The 20,822-nt window shown below is 35.1% G+C and overlaps 1 pseudogene; it reads right to left on the reverse strand.

Moving 5' to 3' along the window:
* Window positions 1-273: 273 nt before the first annotated feature.
* On the reverse strand, window positions 274-20,225 carry LOC113064485 (lysosome membrane protein 2-like; annotated as a pseudogene).
* Between the last annotated feature and the right edge of the window lie 597 nt (window positions 20,226-20,822).

Genomic DNA, 20,822 nt, shown 5'->3' on the forward strand with positions numbered 1-20,822 from the left:
GTCCCAGGACACTCACTCCCACACCTGTCCCAGGACACTCACTCCCTCAAAAGTCCCAGGACACTCACTCCCTCATCAGTCCCAGGACACTCACTCCCACACCTGTCCCAGGACACTCACTCCCTCACGGGTCCCAGGACACTCACTCCCTCAAAAGTCCCAGGACACTCACTCTCTCACCTGCCCCAGACATTTAGAAGTAGAGGAGTTATTTTTAATAATTATGAGGAAAAAAAGCAAAAAATGAAAATAAAAAGTACAACACAAAAATGACCAAATATGTGCCTTTCAGAGAGACTTTTTATTATATTTTCTTATAAATCCACCAAATAAAGGCTTCATTTTATATACAAAACTGTACAATTATTTGTGCAGTCTGAATCTAGAAATCTAAGAGCTGGACAGATGCAGAAGGCATTAAACAGATCGAAGGCCACTGAGTTTTAGTTTACACACTGATGAAGGCATGATTTTACATTATTAAACACCTGAAATGCTGAAAAGACCCGAAAGGCATTTAAACCAAGTTACATTCAGTCTTAAACACTAACATCTGAACTCAATAATTGATTTCTTCCATTGACATCCAAGCAAATCTAACTCATCAAGTGCAATATTTATTTTTTGAACTCAGTATAACAACATAAAGATGTTTGGCACATCAATATAACAACATAAAGAAATCATATCAATTCAAATAAATGGTTTAGAGTTTCGAAACTATTTTGACCATCTCAAAAAACAGTGCGTTAAATGTGCAGCCACAGAATGAAATTTAATATTGTGTATTTTAGTGCAATATGATAATAAATACCTTGAGTTATGATAAGAGGTTATTATGTTATGAGTTTGCGCTGAAGCATCTAGTTTAGGAAAGCCAGTGCAAACACATTAAACAGTAACGTGTCAAAACCACCGTTTGATCCTAAATAACGAAAATATAAGGACTGAAGCTTTGAAAATACTTGTTCATATTTCAGAAAAGATCCTGAAATATTAGTTCAGTAACAGTAAAAGAAGTGCACGCTCATTGCAATTCTGCTGTCTAATAATACTTATAGATTATATTCATTTCAGAACAATTCTCATCTAAAATCATTCAGGCAGTCGTCTGCGTTCAGTGTTTGAGGATCAAAGATCACGTTCAGAGAAGTGTGTATGTCTGACATTACGTTATTAACGAAATTAACGTTAGATTACATATTCCACAACATCAAATCAACAACTTTAGCATTTTAAGCTTATGAATGAATCAGCTGTTCACTGAAATAAAACACGCTTCATGATGAAAGGCACAGCAGGTTCAGTCACATGTGGCTCGCCTCGTTCACACAGGATGGGTTGTGTTATTGTTTGTCACATGTGTGTGTTTGGCTGCGGTCAGTCACGTCAAGGTAAAACTACTTTCTATATTCTGTTTAAATTCAGGAACAATTCATGTGTGAAAAAGATTTATTTAAGATTTATGAAATGTATATACGATTTGAATGACTTGGAATAAACTTATACGATGCATATTTGTCAGTCATAAATGAAACTGTATTAGTGCTAAAGAACTGAATGTGTTTTATACAATAACAAGGTTTATATATCTACTATCAGCAAATACAATCTGTTTCAATCTCATGCATTTTATTAAAAATTGCTTGTTAAACATCTAGTCATATTTCAACCATGAAAACATAATACATCTAATGAATGCAAATTAGTTGTTTAGAAATCTGGCTTTGTTATGTATGACTGACAAATATGCATCACATTAAGTTTAATGTAGATGGAATTCAAACACATAAATCTTAAATTTAGGCCTGATTTCAGTAGCGTGATCAGTGGACGGCGAGGGCTGCATTTGGGTCCAAATTGAGTTTCTTAACATTTGATCTGTGATACTCTTTAAAAAAATCCCTGACAGCAGTTTTAAATGTCGCTTAAAGTGTATAAATATGAAATGAAATGGGTGCAGAGTGACCATGAAGTGTGTGTGTGTTCAGTCGTTCATCGAGATGCTTGTCTGCTAACGAGTGTGAATCATGACGACTGACACACACCGCTCTACTGAGAGTGAAAGCACCTGTGACACACACACACACACACACACACACAGCCGCTTAAGACTTGTCCACAGGCATCATGCCGATATAAGTGCCATTTTTCTCATCTTGATCGTCCACTTTGGCGGCGACAGGAGCGTATGATGTGTCTTTCTTTGCAGATGGCTGAAAAGAAGAACATATAAGATTAGATATAAGAAAGACAAGATTGATTTAGTACGAGTTATAAAAATAAAATATGAGTTATAAAAATAGTGGGAGTTGGGAAAACAAGTTCATGTATTTAAGGAGATCATGTTTCAGTCCTTGAACTAATTTGCAAGCTTCACATGATCAACCAGACTTGATTCAATTCAAGCTGAAGTGAGTTAAGCCTGTTTCACGTACTTCCATTAGAGTATTTGCATTTATATTTTGAATAAAACCCATGAAGGGCTTAATTTTTTTATTGTTATTATTGTTTTGTTTTATTCTTGTCACAGTTGACTGTTAAACTGCACTTTGTGATGCACTCGTATCAGAAATAAATAAACGAAAAATCTAAATATTAAAAAGTATACTGAAAGGAAACCAATATGCAATATACGGAACGTGAATATATATATAACATTTACATATGAAGTAAAAACATCAGAAATGGGAAACATTTCATATATTAACATATACATCTAGCCCGTGTTAAAAAAGTTGCATATAAAGATAAAATATATATGTATTGCTGACATATATGGTTGCTTTATATATATATATATATATATATATATATATATATATATATATATATATATATATATATATATATATATATAATAACCAAAATATAAATATTATTAACATATGTACAAATAATTTTATTTATCTTACATATCTTAAACTTTTCAGAGAATGCACTTATGTGAAGATTATGGATATCTGGCAATATCAGTCTAGTTATAGAGTAATATATGTCATGTATTGCATTTCTGGGAATAACCAAATGCTAGTTGATCTAATAATCCAGACAATTTAAATTACTCAAAGATTGCATATAGTGCATTTTAAGATTTTCTGTTGAGTTTATTTAATTTTCATTCATGCATTTGGTTAATGCTTTTATCCAAAGTGACTTGCATTGCATTTAGGGTGTGATTTGATCAGTTCATGCATTTCCTGTGAACTGAACCCATGTGTGAAACAGGCCTGTAAACTTACAGGAGAGCAGTGGAAAGCCTCAGCTTAACTAAGTCTAAACAAAACCAGATCAGCACAACACGATGTTCATCCGTTATAGTGACATACAAGCCAGCATGTTAAATTAACAAAAGCACAGATTTACTGATCATGAGAGCAGCATGAGTTATGACAGGAAGCCGTCTGGAGACTGATTCATTTATATAAACCACAGACAGATGAACAGCAGGCTCAGGATGAAACCTCCACTCCTCTAGATACAGGATACTCGTCATTTAAAGAAGTCATGCCACCATTAAAAAGATATGCTGTGTCTAACGGAAAGCAGAGAGGAAGCTACCGAAGGGCACAGCGGTTTTTAAAAAGACCAAACTATGTAACTCATGTATGGCATCTGAATGCTATTTATCTGAGACTAAAATAAACTATACTAACAGAATTTACCTCGTAAAAAAAATAAAATAAAAAAAAAATAAATTTTTAAATTACTTCAGTCACTGAAAATGAAAAAAATATATTTAAAAAAAAAAAAATTTTAATTACAGTTTTATCTATTATATGTTATTAGCTTGTAAAGTCATAGCTGTTTAATGCTATTTTGAGCTGTTGATCTTTGATCTGCTATTGGCAATTATTATTATTTACTTTTATTAATTACAATTTATGCACAGTTTAACCTAAAAACATCATAAAAATGATTATTTGCAATAATAGTTTATAGAATTCACAACAATTAAAAAGCAAAAACATAAAAATGTCCCCAGTTTCCATTTCAGAAAACTTTTAAAAAACAATTAATAAAACTAGAAAACATCAGAAACTGCTGAATTGGAAAAAGTGTAGCATTAAAAAGAGAGAGAGAGAGAAATGAACAAAATGACCAGAATCTGAACGTTCCTGGTTCAGGCAACATTTTGAATAACATGCATTCAAACAGTTTGAATGGCATGCAGTGAAATGCTTTTTAAATGCTACTTTGTGAATATTTAGAGAACATGCTGAACTAAAGCTTTCATAACGTTCAGGAACACTTTTTTTTTTTCACTTTTAGCACTGACTGATTTTTTTTCCTTCAGATTTCTCTGCTCTACAGCAGCAAGTGTGTAAATGAGAATATTGATCCATAAAGACTAAAGTAGAAGAATAGCATTCAGTTTCCATAACAAACCCACTCAGAGCACATTTTGAAATATTTGTGGAATGATTAGATGGCAGCTTTAGTGCGTGTGAACTGTGCTGACAGTGAATGTCACATTTTTGGGTTTCAGTTCAAACTTTGGTGGGAAAGAATAAACTGGAGAATAATGGAGATTTTTCTGAAAGCCTAAACATTCTCTCACACACACATACACACATAAAAACACACACTTCATGACCTTCAAGATAAGCGTTATGTTACAGCTGGAAGTTTGAAGCCATTTGAAAAGCTTTTAGTTTGAATGTTTGAAGTCTTTCAGACAGACAGATCACTATGTGTTTTCTCAGGTCTGTTTGAGGACAAAGGCATTGCTAAACATTGGATATGGGGTCCTGGGGTTTAGCCAAGCTGTTGCTAGGGTTTTCTGTGTAGTTGCTAGGTGGTCGTTAGGATGTTCTGGGGAAATGAGATTACCAAAGTTGTTAGAGTGTTACTAGGCAGTTGCTAGGGTGCTCTGGGTGGTTGCTAGGGAGCTGCTAGGGTGTCCCGGGGAAATGAGAAAACCAAAGTTGCTAGGGTGTTACTAGGCGGTTGCTAGGTTGTTCTGGTTGGTTGCTAGGGTTTCCTGAGGAAATCAGAAAACAAAAGTCGCTAGGCTGTCTTGGGTGGTTGCTAAGCAGTTGCTTGGGTATCCTTGGGAAATTAGAAAACCAAAGTTGCTAGAATGTTACTAGGTGGTTACAAGGTTGTTCTGGGCAGTTGCTAGGAAATTGCTAGGGTGTTCACTAAGATCCAATATTAGTGCTGTTGGCTCTTAGTGCTGCGTTTGACACTATTGACCACAACATTCTTTTGCATATACTAGAACACTTTTTGTAGGCATTAATGGAAGTGCATTAGCATGGTTTAAATCATACTTATATGTCCGCCATCAATTGGTGGCAGTGAATGAAGAGGTATCATATCGATCACAAGTGCTGGATGGAGTGCCTCAAGGCTCAGTACTAGGGCCGCTACTCTTCACACTTTACATGTTACCCTCGGGAGTTATCGTCAGGAAACACGGTGTTAGCTTTCACTGTTATACTGATGATACTCAGCTCTATATTTCTTTGTGGCCAGGTGAAACACACCAATTTGAAAAGCTAATGGAATGCATAGTCGATATAAAAAACTGGATGACGAATATCCTTGCCGTTTGTAAATGAATGCACAGACACTATTTAAACTGAACAGAGATTACATCACTGAATTCAATGATGAACTGGCTTTAACTGTCCATTTGCATTATTGACACACTGTTTTCCTAATTAATGCTGTTCGGTTGCTTTGACGCAATCTTTTTTGTTTAAAGTGCTATATAAATAAAGGTGACTTGACTTGACTTCTGGGGAAGTGAAAAAAACAAAATTGCTAGGGTGTTACTAGGTATTTGCAAGGTTGGTCTGGGTTGTTGCTAGGCAGTTGCTAGGGTGTTTTTGGGAAATTTGAACACAAAAAAAGCTAGAGGGTTACTAGGCTGTTGCTAGGGTGTTACTAGGCGGTTGCTGGGGTGTTCTGGGTGGTTGCTAGGCAATTGCTAGAGTGTTCTGAGGAAATGAGAAAACCAAAGTTGCTAGGGTGCTACTAGGCGGTTCTGGGTGGTTGCTAGGCAATTTCTAGTGTGTTCAGGGGAAATGAGAAAACCAAAGTTGCTAGGGTGTTTCTAGGCGGTTGCTAGGGTGTTCTGGGTGGTTGCTAGGCACTTGCTAGTGTGATCTGGGGAAATGAGAAATCCAAAGTTGCTAGGGTGTTACTAGGCGGCTATTACCTTGTTCTCATAGAAGCGAATGGCGAGGATGATGGAGACAAGCACCAGAATGACTCCCAGAGACACGAGGATGAGCGGGAAATGAGACACTAGAGTCACGATCAGCAGCAGCTTCTGAATCCTCGCCGCTGAAGCGTCATCAATCACCACAGACTGAAAAACATCAGAAAACCTTCAGTTCCACAAAAGAAAACATCGGTTACTAAATCAGCCCATTCAGGGGAAACTTCCGACACTCTTCTGACCTCATTCAGAAACAAGATGGGAAAGATGGTGTTATTGAGATTCCTGGTCAACCTGAGGAAACAAAGGACAAAGACCTTCAGCTTTAAAACTATCGAACACACACTCACACTCATGGCTGCTTACCAACACGGCCTGATTAAAAATATATCTAACAGGAAAGCACCACTCACGGAAAGCCACTAACTCTCTCGAGTTGAATGTTGAACTGGGCTCGTTTCATGGCACGAACAGGCACTCCCATAGTCTGAGGAAAAAAAGTCAGAAATCTGAGCTTGACTGCTGCAATCAAACCAATGATGTCACAAAAATACTTCAGACAGGAAAAAATGCATTAAAGAACGCAACACTTCAAAGTGTCTTATCATATCACAACAGATCTTACAGGGTTCAGATCCAGAAAAGTCTGATGATGCTCATGCACCGGAGAAATGCCATCGATAGCTTGGGCATACTTCTCATCGCCCAGATGAAAGTGAGGGAAAGACACGACGACAGGAGCACCTGAGACACAAAACAACAACAATTACATTTAGCCTTTTACCTGATGCTTTTATCCAAAGGACAATAGAAGCAATCAAAACTAAGAAAAGGGCAATAATTATGTAAGTGCTGTGACAAGTCTCAGTTAGCTTACTGCGGTACACATAGCAAGGCTTTTTTTCTATTAAATACAAAACAAGCTGGTGTTAGAGGCCTTTTTTGCTTTTGTTAATTGTAAAATAAATAAAAAAGAAACAAAAAGAATACAAAAAAATAAATGAATAAATAAAGCTAGTGTTTTTTTTTTTAAGAAAACAAGCAGTTAGTAAATGAATAGAGTCCAAGGCTAAAAGGGGCATGTTTTTAAAGAATATAATTAGAATCGATAGAGCTAGAGTTATAGGGTCAAATAAAGATAGAAGAGATGTGTTTTTAGTTTTTACAATGCTGCATTTCTGAAGCTTTGCTCCAAAGTGCAATCAAGGCTTTCATTTGACTAGTTCATTCATAATTATTTAGGTTTTTTTTTATTACCCTGATATTGTATACTGCATAAAGAAAACTGAATGTTTTTGTAGTACTATTAAGATTGTAAAAATTATTTTCATGACTTTCAATTTTCAGTAAAATACTGTACATCATGGTAAAAAATGACTTTAACATGATTATTATTATTATTTTAAACAAGTATTAATTAAATAATGTATGAAATGATGATCACATTAAATTCATAATTAAATTAAAACATTTTAATATATATTTGTAGAAAGCAGCTATTTAAATAATACTTCACAATATTACTGTTTTTACTGTTTTTTGTTTTTAATGCATATTGATGAGCAGAAGAGACTTCTTAAAAAAAACTAATCAACAAATTAAAAAAAATAGTAAACTCTGTTTGCAAGCATTCATCATCCTGCCGCACATACTGTTTTACACACTTCTTTCATTAACAAGGCAGTGACCTTGTCAGATAAAGGAATGTACTACAAACTCATAGAACAACAGTCATTATGAATGTTTTCAGTTGTATAACAACAGAAATGACGTCTCCTACACACATTGTCGTAACAATGCCTTCTCCGAAACGACCCCCCTGAGAGATGAGGAGGTTCATCCTGTCGTGACATTAAAGAGGCTCTTGCTATCAGGAGAAGATGAAGGAAACTCTGACCTTGAGCATGAAAACATTCAGGAGTAGCCGCGAATAACACTGACTCCTGTGTTACTGGGACAGAGGTGAGCGTTTTCCAGGCCTCATGTTTGGCAGCACACAGTCTTGAGTGTGTGTCTGTGTGTGTGTGTGTGTGTGTGTTATTCCATACACCTGTAATATGCAAGTGCTCAAATGCTTTGGCAATGTTTTAATCGTGTGTTGAAGCTCACATGAGCACAGCGTGACAGAAAACCATAAAACACAAACACAGAGCTGAGAGGAAGGTCAGCAGATATTTTGTGTGTGTTTCACTTTATGGATCAAAATAATACCCAGAATTCACTTAAATCTGAAAAAAGTCTAGTCAGGCAGAAAGTGGCAAAAAAAAACATTAATTTGCAACAGCTTAAAAACACTTAAAATGTCATAGAAACTGCATAGCAACAGACTAGAACACTCATAACACCCTAGCAACAGGTTTAAAACACTGAAAAACCCTTACAACTGCCCAAAACTCTGAGAAAACCCTAGTTACTGCATAGCAACAGCCTAAACATTCGATAACCATAGAGAGCATGACCACAACCTAATAACACCCTAGCAACTGCATAGAAACAGACTAAAACATGTGGAACACGGTAGAATTTGCATAGCAACAGCTTAAAAATTTTCAAACTACATAGCAACTGCCCAAAACTCTCAGAACACCCTAAAAACTCCATAGAAACAGCCTAACAACATTCAAACACCAGAGAAATTCCATAACAACAGTCTTAAACACTCGGAACACACTAACAACTGCATAGCAACAGTCTTAAACACTCAGAACACACTAGCAACTGCATAGCAACAGTCTGAAACACTCAGAACACACTAGAAATGGCATAGCAACCGTCTAAAACACTCGGAAAACACTAGCAACTGCATAGCAACACCCTAAAACATTCAGAATACACTACCAACTGCATAGCAACACCCTAAAAGACTCTGAACACACTAGCAACTGCATAGCAACAGTCTTAGACACTCAGAACACACTAGCAACTGCATAGCAACAGTCTTAAACACTCAGAACACACTAGCAATGGCATAGCAACAGTCTAAAACACTCTGAACACACTAGCAACTGCATAGCAACAGTCTTAAACACTCGGAGCACACTAGCAACTGCATAGCAACAGTCTTAAACACTCAGAACACACTAGCAACTGCATAGCATACTAGCAACGGTCCTAAACACTCAGAACACACTAGCAATGGCATAGCAACAGTCTAAAACACTCGGAAAACACTAGCAACTGCATAGCAACACCCTAAAACATTCAGAATACACTACCAACTGCATAGCAACACCCTAAAAGACTCTGAACACACTAGCAACTGCATAGCAACAGTCTTAGACACTCAGAACACACTAGCAACTGCATAGCAACAGTCTAAAACACTCTGAACACACTAGCAATGGCATAGCAACACCCTAAAATACTCTGAACACATTAGCAACTGCATAGCAACAGTCTTAAACACTCAGAACACACTAGCAACTGCATAGCAACGGTCTTAAACACTCAGAACACACTAGAAATGGCATAGCAACAGTCTAAAACACTCGGAAAACACTAGCAACTGCATAGCAACACCCTAAAACATTCAGAATACACTACCAACTGCATAGCAACACCCTAAAAGACTCTGAACACACTAGCAACTGCATAGCAACAGTCTTAGACACTCAGAACACATTAGCAACTGCATAGCAACAGTCTTAAACACTCAGAACACACTAGCAATGGCATAGCAACAGTCTAAAACACTCTGAACACACTAGCAACTGCATAGCAACAGTCCTAAACACTAAAAACTCACTAGCAACTGCATAGCAACAGTTTTAAACACTCAGAACACACTAGTAACTGCATAGCAACACCCTAAACAGTCAGTACACACTAGCAACTCTATAGCAACAGCCTAAAACTCTCAGAATGCCCTAGCAACTGCATCGAAACTTCCTAAAAAATACAACAAGCAATAATTAAAGTATACAATTAAATGAATAATTAAATGAAATTAAAATTCAATTAATTTAAGCATTATATTAACTGAGATTGCTTTAATCTTTCATTTTTATTAGATAATATATATGCAAGTTGTGTGTGTTCTTGCATGTATTATGCATGTGTGTATGTATGTATGCAGCACCTCACCATTCCGACACACAGACACATCCAGCACACCATCATCCAGGCATTTATTTGGTGTCACACAGAATCCCTCATTTTCCGGGATGTTCTTGCCGCTGGCCAGCGTGTCCCGGGGCGGCGTGAAGCGGTATGCTGGGATGCCCTTCAGCTCCACCTCCTTCTCAAAGCGCATGTGGATGGACCTGCAGAAGATCCATCAAATATCATCTTTTGCGCAGATAACTACATGTTTAACACATATGTTGCACAACAGATTCTGATTAACCTGGCAAATGTGACCCTGAACGTGACTTTTGACCCCAGGATGCTCAAACAAGCTTGTGTTCACTATAAAGTGTTCAGGAGGCGTTCAGAAACCTGCTTTTCAGTTACAAGAAAAGTGTTCAGTAATTTTAGGGGAAATTAGTTTCCCAGACTGACCCCAGCCTGATTAAACCATGTACAAAGGTTACATGAGCCATTCTTGCAGCCGCCTTTCCCTTAAAAATCTGGGTGAGGAGTCAGAGGAAAAGGACAAGGACAGCTGTCCCCGCCAGCACAATAACCCAAGGGTCCGCTGCTCATGTTCAACTAGGTTGAAAGTGATTTGAAAACATTCCAGGGTTGGAGTCTGTTCTCGTGAAACCATGTGTGGCTCCAGCTCATTCCAGAACACATGAGATTCTTTCCTCACCGTACAAAGACGGGCGGTTAGGGCAGAGTTCCCATTGAAAATAAACCCTAGAGTTAGACGGACAGGTCAACTGGACTTCAGGTGAAAGGTCAAAGCACAACAAGAACACATATTATATAGAATATAAAAATAACAGTGTGCATCACTCGCCTTACATCATCAGCTGACATATCCAAAGCGCAGTTCCCAAAATACATTTGAAATGTTAAATAATTTAATAAATAATTGATCATGTAAATTTAGAAAATATGACTAAAATATTACCAAAATTAAGCATATAAAAAATAAACACTGAACCATATTATACTTAATGAATTAATAAAAAAATATAAATATACATTATTTATTCATAACATTACATATTTACTAAATATTTGTAAATATTTGTAATATTTTGTAAATATTAAATAAATAATTAAAATACTTGAAAATGTACTATATAACATTTAAAATAAATAAATACATCAATAAAGCATTATACAAAATTGTATAATTAAGTCTAAAAGTAACAGGTAACAAAAAAATTTGACATAAAGACAGGGAAATAAAAACTGAACCTCAGTACTTCAAATAAATTACAAATTAATTAGAAATTTTATTTAAATAATACATTTTGATAATACATTGAGTATTCGTTAAAGTATGTATTCAAAAAAGTTAAAGTAATAAAAAAAGAAAACAGCTTTGATTCCAATGTGTAAAGTATCCAGTTGTGAGCTCTACAGTTATTTATTTTCTTGCTTAAAACTGCATGGATATTGTAAAATCCCATCACCCCATTCTATTTCTGTAGTGATATTACGAAGAATTAGATGAAAGTTCTGTTTCCACACTGAGTCTGAGTCTGCCGCAAACGCTAATGTCAGGCAGGGATTCGTGAAGTTCAGACCTTTGTTCCAATTTCATGCCGATTTCAGCAGAACTTCTGCATTTCCACATACAGTGCTTTTAAAAGGGAACTTGAGACTCAGTTATGCAGAGCTACAGGCGTCCACCAACTGTTCAAAATCATCATCAGCTACTTCAGCTCCTGATGATCTAAAAACAGCCAAACTGACCTTAAAAAGACATTTGACCTAAAACATTGTCATTATTGTATGAAAATAAGTCTATGACAATAATAATACTTCTGGTATAAATATTCTATAAATAAGCAACTGTTGTTTTTTGATAATGTGTGCCATTCTAAACTGCTTTTAAGAAAAATAACTAAGTTAAAACAATGCACATGTATATACAGTAGAAGGACTTAAACATTAAAATCTGGAAGTGTTAAAAAATAAACAAAAATATTTTAAATAAATAAAGTAAGTTTAAGTTAAAGCACTAAAATGACTAAATGGAAATAAATTTAAAAATGGATCTTAAATGAAAACGAAATTAAGTTATCTTAAATGGTAGTATTTAAAAAGAACTAAAACTAAATGAAATGAGGAAGGCACATAGAACTAATATTACAAAAATTAAACTGAAAATATAAAAAACTGATTTGTTAGTTTAAAAAAAAAAAAATATATATATATATATATAATTTTATATATATATATATATATATATATATATATATATATATATATATATATATATATATATATATATATATATATATATATATATAATTTATATGGAATGTATATGTATAATATATGTATATATAATCAAATATAAATTCTAAAAATATGTACTCAGGATGAATTTCAAGATGTTCCCATGGAACGACTTAAACAGATGTCTTTTTTATTCTTCATTATATTGTGGCATGTTCTAAATGTCCGGATGGTGTGTGATTTATAGCTCTCTTGTTATCAGGACAAAACAGAAAACACATGTGCTGCCAAACACACAATGAGATCAGCCTTCAGAAATAACCTCAGGTACGGCAGAGCCACGCACACATGAGAACAACATCCCAGGAGTTCACAAAAGATTCAAAAGTCATCCTGTACAAAGGCTCAGCTTTTTAATGAAACTGAATTTGACAGAAATGTGCTCTTTCACAAATCAGTGTTAGCACAAGAACTCATGTTGCCACAGCTGTACTCTGACAGGGTTGACAAGTGCCAAGTATTTTTTTAAGATCACTCATGCCACATTAAAGAGCACCACAACTTTATTTTTTATTCATTATGAATCTGGCAGAATTTTAAGGTTGATATTCACACATTAAGTTCACACATTAACAGAACAGCATTGACTAAAGATCCTTATAACAAGAAGCCAAATCAATATCGATTCTAAACGAGAACTGTTAACGATATTATTAATATCCACTCAGCTGACAGCTACCTGTTGTAATCTGTTCAAGTTGTGCACAAAATAGACAATGTTTTTCTGTAATCCATCATTTTCAGTCTCTCTCGTGCTGCGCAACTGGAACCACTTTTAGTTGCTGTTTGACAGAGATGAGGACTGTCTGAAAGCCCCTTTGATGGGCTTCGTCTATGTTTATTACGCCAACATTACTAAAGATGTGATCGCAAAACAAGCAGGAGAAAAGCCATTGCATGCAAATTTCTAAGTCATAACATGTCTCAATCTCTAAAAATACCATTAAATGGTTTGCCAACTATCTTTAAAAGTCTGTAATTCATCTATTTTGACACTTTCCAAAGGTGTCCCTCAGGGTTCTGTTCCAGGACCGATTTTATTTTCCTTTATTTTCCTAATTTATGGGATAACATTCCATATGTGAAGTGACATAAATATATATACCTGCAGAGGTCAGGGGTGAAGACGTTGAGCCGCTCTTCTTTGGTCAGGAACGGGTGGAAAGAGCTGCCGTCGGTGCCGTTGATCATGTTACTCTGGTTGGTTTTCCAGAAGGACACCATCCTGAGACACAAAGCACATGAAGTCAATCTTCTCCAGCTCTGCTTCATTAAACATGACATTCAGGAGAATCAGGGACTTTACTTTTCTCCCTTCCAGGTGTAAATGCGGCCGAAGTCCAGGTAGTTCTGCTCTCCGGTGTGATACACAAACTCACCATCATCGCTGCCATTTTTCTGACAACACAAAAACAGCTGATAAACACACACACACATTCATGTACAGAATAATAGATCTGAGTATGTTAGTATATGTGTCTCCCTGTCACCTCAGTTTAAGATTCCTGTTTTAGTTTTCATGGTTTAGCACCTTCTTAACTTTCCGAACTAATTCTCCACTATGTCCTTGCCCTCAAAACTCACTTATTTACAGTGGTGCTCAACTGATTGCTTACCTTAATTTCTGTTCTTGGCTTGTTTTGTAACTTATCTTGTATATTGCATATATGTTTGGCTGTTCATATGTTGTATTCTATCTGTTATTAGCGTCTTTAGGTTTTTGAAATAAAACATACTATTATTATTATTAAAGACTTGATACAAGTCTTTCAGTGATACAAAATAAAAATAAAAAATTGTTCCTGCAGTTAAGATCATTTTTGCAACAGCATGTGGAAATGTAAATATATATATATATATATATATATATATATATATATATATATATATATATATATATATATAACAGATTTTTTGGAACAGATTTTTTACTACAGAAGGATCCACAGATACGTGTCTGATCTGAGACTCACATGCAGCATGAGACCGAAGTATTCATCCGTATCTTTTTTTATGGTTTTCAGTCGGGTGAGTAAGGGGTCTTTGAAGCCCCAGAGCAGCTCCTGCACCGTGTGTGTCATGGACATTTTGGTGCCGATGGAGCCCATGAACATGGAGAATCCAGAGGAGACCCAGAATCCTAAACTTTTGATCCGATTCATCGCGGCCTGTTTGAGGAATCAGACTCAGATCAACTGGACAATAAAACACACGCACACACACACACACACACACACTCACCACCGCTGGGATGTTCACCGTCGTCACCAGATCCACGTTCGGGTCTCCAACTGATTTCTCAGGCTCGAAGACGAAAATCTTAGCTGTGTAAGCAGCAACCTTCGTCCCGTTGTGAACAAACGACACGTTGTGTTTGGGCCTGAACTCTCTGGAACGGGTTAGAGTTACAGAAGAAGAACAAAACACAGTTCAGCTGAGCAGAAATAACACAACTAGATTGACTTTTATTGACATTACGAGCCTGACTCCAGGAGACAATTAAATGAGCAAGAAACCAATAAAAGAACATTTAAATAAAAAATATGGCAGTGCAAAGAGGAAATGAGGCACAAATGGTTGTATATTGCAAATTATAATTGTACAGTAGAAAAAAAATATATGCATAATGTGGAGCATAATACTTGATATATGCATGAAAGTTATTTTGTGTTAACGACACAGACTTTGATATTTGTTTAGGGTGTGACATAAATGATCCCTCAGAAGTGAGGAGAGCATGAAAACTGCTTCAGCTGTAACTGTATTTAATAATGCACACATAATTCTTCAGTAAAGATGATCAACATCTGCAAGGTAGCAGATCTAACTGAAGTAAACTTGGGTGTCAGTTTCCAGCAAATGTTACATTTAAAAATGTTTTTATATTTTAAGATAAATTATTAAAATGAATATGAAAACCGAGCCGTCTGTGTGTTCAGGTGATGTACCTGTAGGTGTACGGCCCCATTGTAGTAACATGAGGTTTGGCTTCTCCTTTCAGGAACTCCTCAGGGTTGGTGAGGTTGAACATGAAGAACTCCATGTAGACCGGAGGCGGTGGATTCTTCCACGTGCCGAAAATTTTACTGCCTTCTGTCAGCGTGATCTCCTGAACACACAACACAACAGGGATATTATACATTACAGCACAAACATTTTTTGGCTGTAGTTCATGTCTGTAAACTCTGAGGTCATTCGCTTTCAAATTGATTTTTCGGAGTTGCAAATAAAACAAGAAGTTATAATTATTAGTGTAAAGGAAAACAAAATTAAAACCAGTGTTGACAAAATCAGAACGTCTGCTTTATTAATCACACTGTATTTATATGAAGTATTTAGGTCATTCCGTGTCACGTGAGGTCACGACCTCATGACCTCCAGCGCTACATTGTTGCACGCTCAAATGTAACATTTCCAAATTCCTCAAATGCTGATAAAATGTATTTCTCTGGCTCAATCAGGTCATTAAACTTTCAGCCAGCAGCAGAAACACACAGGAGTCGGGAAGTTTTATGAGAAATATGAAAGACAATAACTAACTTGATGTGTGTTTGAGACATCAGTCACGGAGGAGGATAGAGATCACTTTACAAACCATTCTGACCAACAACCAGCTGTTCAGATAGAAAGAGTGCCTAGTGTCTGAAACTGAGACCAAGAGCGATTCTTACTGATATAATGCAGATATACACTAACCTTCTGTTAATAAGGCACAGTTATGAGCTCATAATCTGATTATTATTGGTCTACATCAGTGTTAATGAACAGACGGTCACTGCACTCAACATCTGAAACACATTTAACTTCCTGTCTGCAAAACTGCATTAAGAATCTCAAAAACACAATGAGTTTCTTCCATCTAAAACTCACACACACACACACACACACAAGGCTGGACTGAATGACCCTCATTAACACACACACACCTCACAGATCACATGACCATCAGCTCACACTCATTCCTCGAATCAACAGCCACAACTTTTCTTTTCTTCTCGTCTTTTCTCATGTAAAAATCCCACAGCCACCAGCCAGGACGTCTTGAAAAAACGCTGAAGTAGAACAATGAGGTGTTTATATCGAAGCTTCACTGGCATTTAATACTCCTTTAATGGACAAAATACTGTTTTTATTATAAGTAGTCAAACTCCAGCTACACAAGCCAAAGAATCGTGCAAAAATTCCTAAACACTATATTCAGAAATTTTGAATCATAATAATGATGTTTTTGTCTCTTCTGCTCACCAAGACTGCATTTTTATGATCAACAATACAGTAAAAATTTTGAAATATTATTAGAATTAAATAAAATCAGTTTTCTGTGTTAATCTGTGTTAAACTGTAATTTATTTCTGTGATGCACAGCTGAATTTTCAGCATCATTCCTCCAGTCTTCAGTGTCACATGATCACATTAAAATATGATGATTTACTGCTCAAGAAACATTTCTGATTATTATCAATGTTGAACACAGTTGTGCTGCACAATGAACAGAAAGTTCAAAAGAACAGCATTTATCTGAAACGTTGTAACATTAAAAATGCACTTTTGATCATTTTAATACATCATCGATGTATTCGATATATATGAATTTATTTGAACGGTAGTTTAAATTGGGTTCAGAATTCACGTATAAACTGGTTACTGCATTCATACTTTTCCTGAAATACTGATGACAGATGAATTATTTATTCTGTCATCAAGAAGATTTCCCCATTTTCCTTCTCTTTTAACAAGTACTGAAACAAATTCAGGAAAAAAAAACAAAGCTATAGCAGAACTGGAAAAAAGCTGAAAAAACAACATGCAGAATGCAAATAATAAAATGGTATTTAATCTAGCTGTATAATCGAGTGTAGTTAGCAAAATAAACAGAACAGCCTGCAGATCTTCGGAGGCTGATTTAACTAAGGATACAGTTTAGCAAACAGCTCTAATGTGTGTTTTCTCAGACTCAAACGGCTGATTTCCTCCTCCTCAGGCCTGTGTTTTCATGTGTTTGATTATCTGGAGAACTGAAGGAATGAGCTCAGACACAAACCAGAGTTAAACAGACAGTGTGCCACAGCACTAGATGCCCTGACGCCCAAATCTGACAATAAATTCATAACTTTTCTGACTAAATCTGCAGCTCTAAAACGACAAGCAAATGCTGATTTCAGTGTAAGAAAGGGTCATTTGATAGTCTTTGCTAATATTTTGAATTTAATTAAAAAAAAATATTCTGCTTTCACTTTAATTTATCTTCAAGTGTTTATTCTGTTGTTTATAATATTAAAAAAAAGTTAGTTTTGGATTTTTATTAATTTTTATTTATTAGTTTTACTTATTTTAGTACTTTTCATTTACTAAAATAGCTAAAACTAATAAATAAACATTTATCAAAACTATACAGACATTGAAAAAAAATCTAAAACTAACATATATATTCATTTTCCTTTATAAGTTTTAGTCATTTTAGTTCTTTTCATTGAAACTAAATGAAAATGAAAAAATTAAGCCTTGGAAACTAGCTGAAATAAATGTTAAAATATATTATGAAATAATAAGTAAATATATATATATATATATATATATATATATATATATATATATATTTACTTATTATTTCATAATAAATATTTATTTATTTATTTATTTATTTTTTTCAGCTAGTTTCAAATTTTTTTATTAGTTTTTGGAATAAAAAAAAAGTCTATATCGTTTTTATTAAATTAATTAATTTATTTATTTATTTTATATATTTATTTATTAGTTTTAGTTATCTTAAGTAAAAAAAGATTTTTAATGTTTTAAAATAAATATCTTCCAAGGCTGCATTTATTTGATTAAAAAAATCAGTAAAATTGTGAAATGTTATTACAATTTTTATTTGAAATAAAAAACTTTTGTAACATCATTAATGTTTTTACTACCACTTTTGATTGATTTAATGCATTCTCAATGAATAATAGTATGATAATGTAAATTGGGTTCAGAATTTCCTGTATTACTGATGACAGATTCACTCTTTACTGTCATCAACATGTTTTCCTCATTTTTATTCTGTAATCAAAACTCTGAACGTGCGACCAATCAGAAACTCCCCAGAACATCTGCAGTGTGTGTGTGTGTGTGTGTGTGTGTGTGTGTGTGTGTGTGTGTGTGATTTACTCTCCCAAACATCCAGATGAAAGCAGACGAGGCTGATCTGAGGAGTTTGATGTCTCACATATAATCAGTTGTTTGCAGACGCATTTAAACGCCATTCCTGGAGCCGTCTGTACCGCTTCAATCAGCCGCGGCCCCCGCTCTGTTACTCCCAACTCTGGACTGTGATGCTAAATTACTACCCTGGTAAAAGAACTTCATCTTACACTAAAAACAGCTTGTGCTTGTAGTTTGGGAGTGGTAGATTTAGCTGAATTACAATACAAGAACTTAAGACTGTCCAGATACAGTGATCTGTCTGCAGATGAGCAGCCGAAACACGCAATGATCCACACACTCTCACGCAAACACACACACACACATTCAGAAAATCCACACAAGTGTGTTTCCTGTTCAGGACGAGCTGCTGCAGCAGATCATATTAACACACAAACAGAGCATTCGGATTCATTGTTAAAACACCAAGCTCTCAGAACGTGACTGATCGTCTGATTTCACACTCGTGCGAGAGTATTTACTTTCAAAAGCCAGTAAGAGACTTCTGTGTTCCAGCAGGTGATTCACTTCTACAAACTCATCGTTCTCTACATCATCTGACAAGTGATCATGTGCTCTCTGCAGACGTGACATTTACTTGACGCACCATAAAAGAGAAACTTGAGCATATGAAGTGAAGATAGAAACCACAAGCACATGTTACACGTCACTCTGATTACTCCGAGAGCACATGCTCCACTGAGACTGAACACAAACGTGGCTGTTTCCCGCCACTGCATGGTTCAAAAAAATGTATCACTTACTGAAAATTTAATAAACTAAAAATAAATAAAATACATATTAATCAATACAGAATATTTGCAAAACATTTAATAAATCATAAAAATGTAACATTAAAATAATAATTGAAAAATTAAAAATCAAATATACAACATTTACTAAAAATTAAATCAGTTGTAAAAATGTATAAAATAAATTATTTAAAATAAAAATAGTATAGAACAGTATATAATAAATCATAATGTAAAATTAAAATATAAAATAATCAAAAATAAAAATAATTATAACACAAAAGAAAATTACAAAAATGTCAAATAAACATTTAAATAATCTAAATAATAATTAATATTAGAACCGAAAACATTTAAATAAATATAATCAATAAAGAGCACTTACTAAAATAAAAATAATGTAAAAATTACCAAAAATAAATAATTTTAAATAAAATGTATATATAAAAATTTTTTAAATAAATAATTTCAAAATTATCAATATAAGACACTTGCCTAAAAATGTCATCATAAAAATGTTATATAAAATAACACTTAAAACAAAAAAATAATAATAAAAATACTATAAAAATTATAATATTAGCTGGCATAATAAATAAACTGTCCCAGTCCTAGCAAAGACAGCTCTTACCCCTTCAGCTTGTTGTGGATCAAGGTCTGGAAGAGTCCGGACACAAAGAGTCCGGTTCCCATGATCAGGAGAACAGCGCCGATGACTCCAGACGGTTAACATGGCAGCAGGATTCCTTCCTCATGGTGCAGGTTGTCAGTGAAGCCCAGAGTCCAGCGGGTCAGCAGAGCTCTTCCTCTGAACACACACAGGTTTCAGTCAGATCGAGTCACTCTTCTCACACAGTACTTGCTCCAGAAGCTCCTCAGAAGAGTAAACTTGGATCCAGCGGCCAACTCACTATTTTGAATGAATGACAGCAGTGTGGAGGGGCCCGATGTTAACCGGAGTGGGCGGGACTGAGGGCGAGAGGGAAAGAGAGAGAGAGACAGAGAGAGACAGAGTGACTAAGAGTGAGGAGTGAGAGAGAGAGTGTGTGTGACTGAGAGAGAGACAGAATGAGCGAGAGAGAAAGAGAAAGGGTTGTGTGTTTGTACTTGAAGGTGACCGACGACTGTTTTAGTGCTACAACCAGATTTAACTGGAGCTTCTGTTGTGTGTAAATTCACAAATATATAAACACATTTCACCTCAGAGAACAAAAGAAAAGAAATGTAAATAGAAAAACAGATTATAAAAATAAGTGTTGTGATCCATAAAAAACACATACACAGTATTTACCAATATATTTATAACTTATTCAATTATTTACATAAATATTATTATTATTATTATTTGATGT

Source organism: Carassius auratus, chromosome 46 (assembly GCF_003368295.1).
Source record: "Carassius auratus strain Wakin chromosome 46, ASM336829v1, whole genome shotgun sequence".
NCBI classification, from domain to species: Eukaryota; Metazoa; Chordata; class Actinopteri; order Cypriniformes; family Cyprinidae; genus Carassius; species Carassius auratus.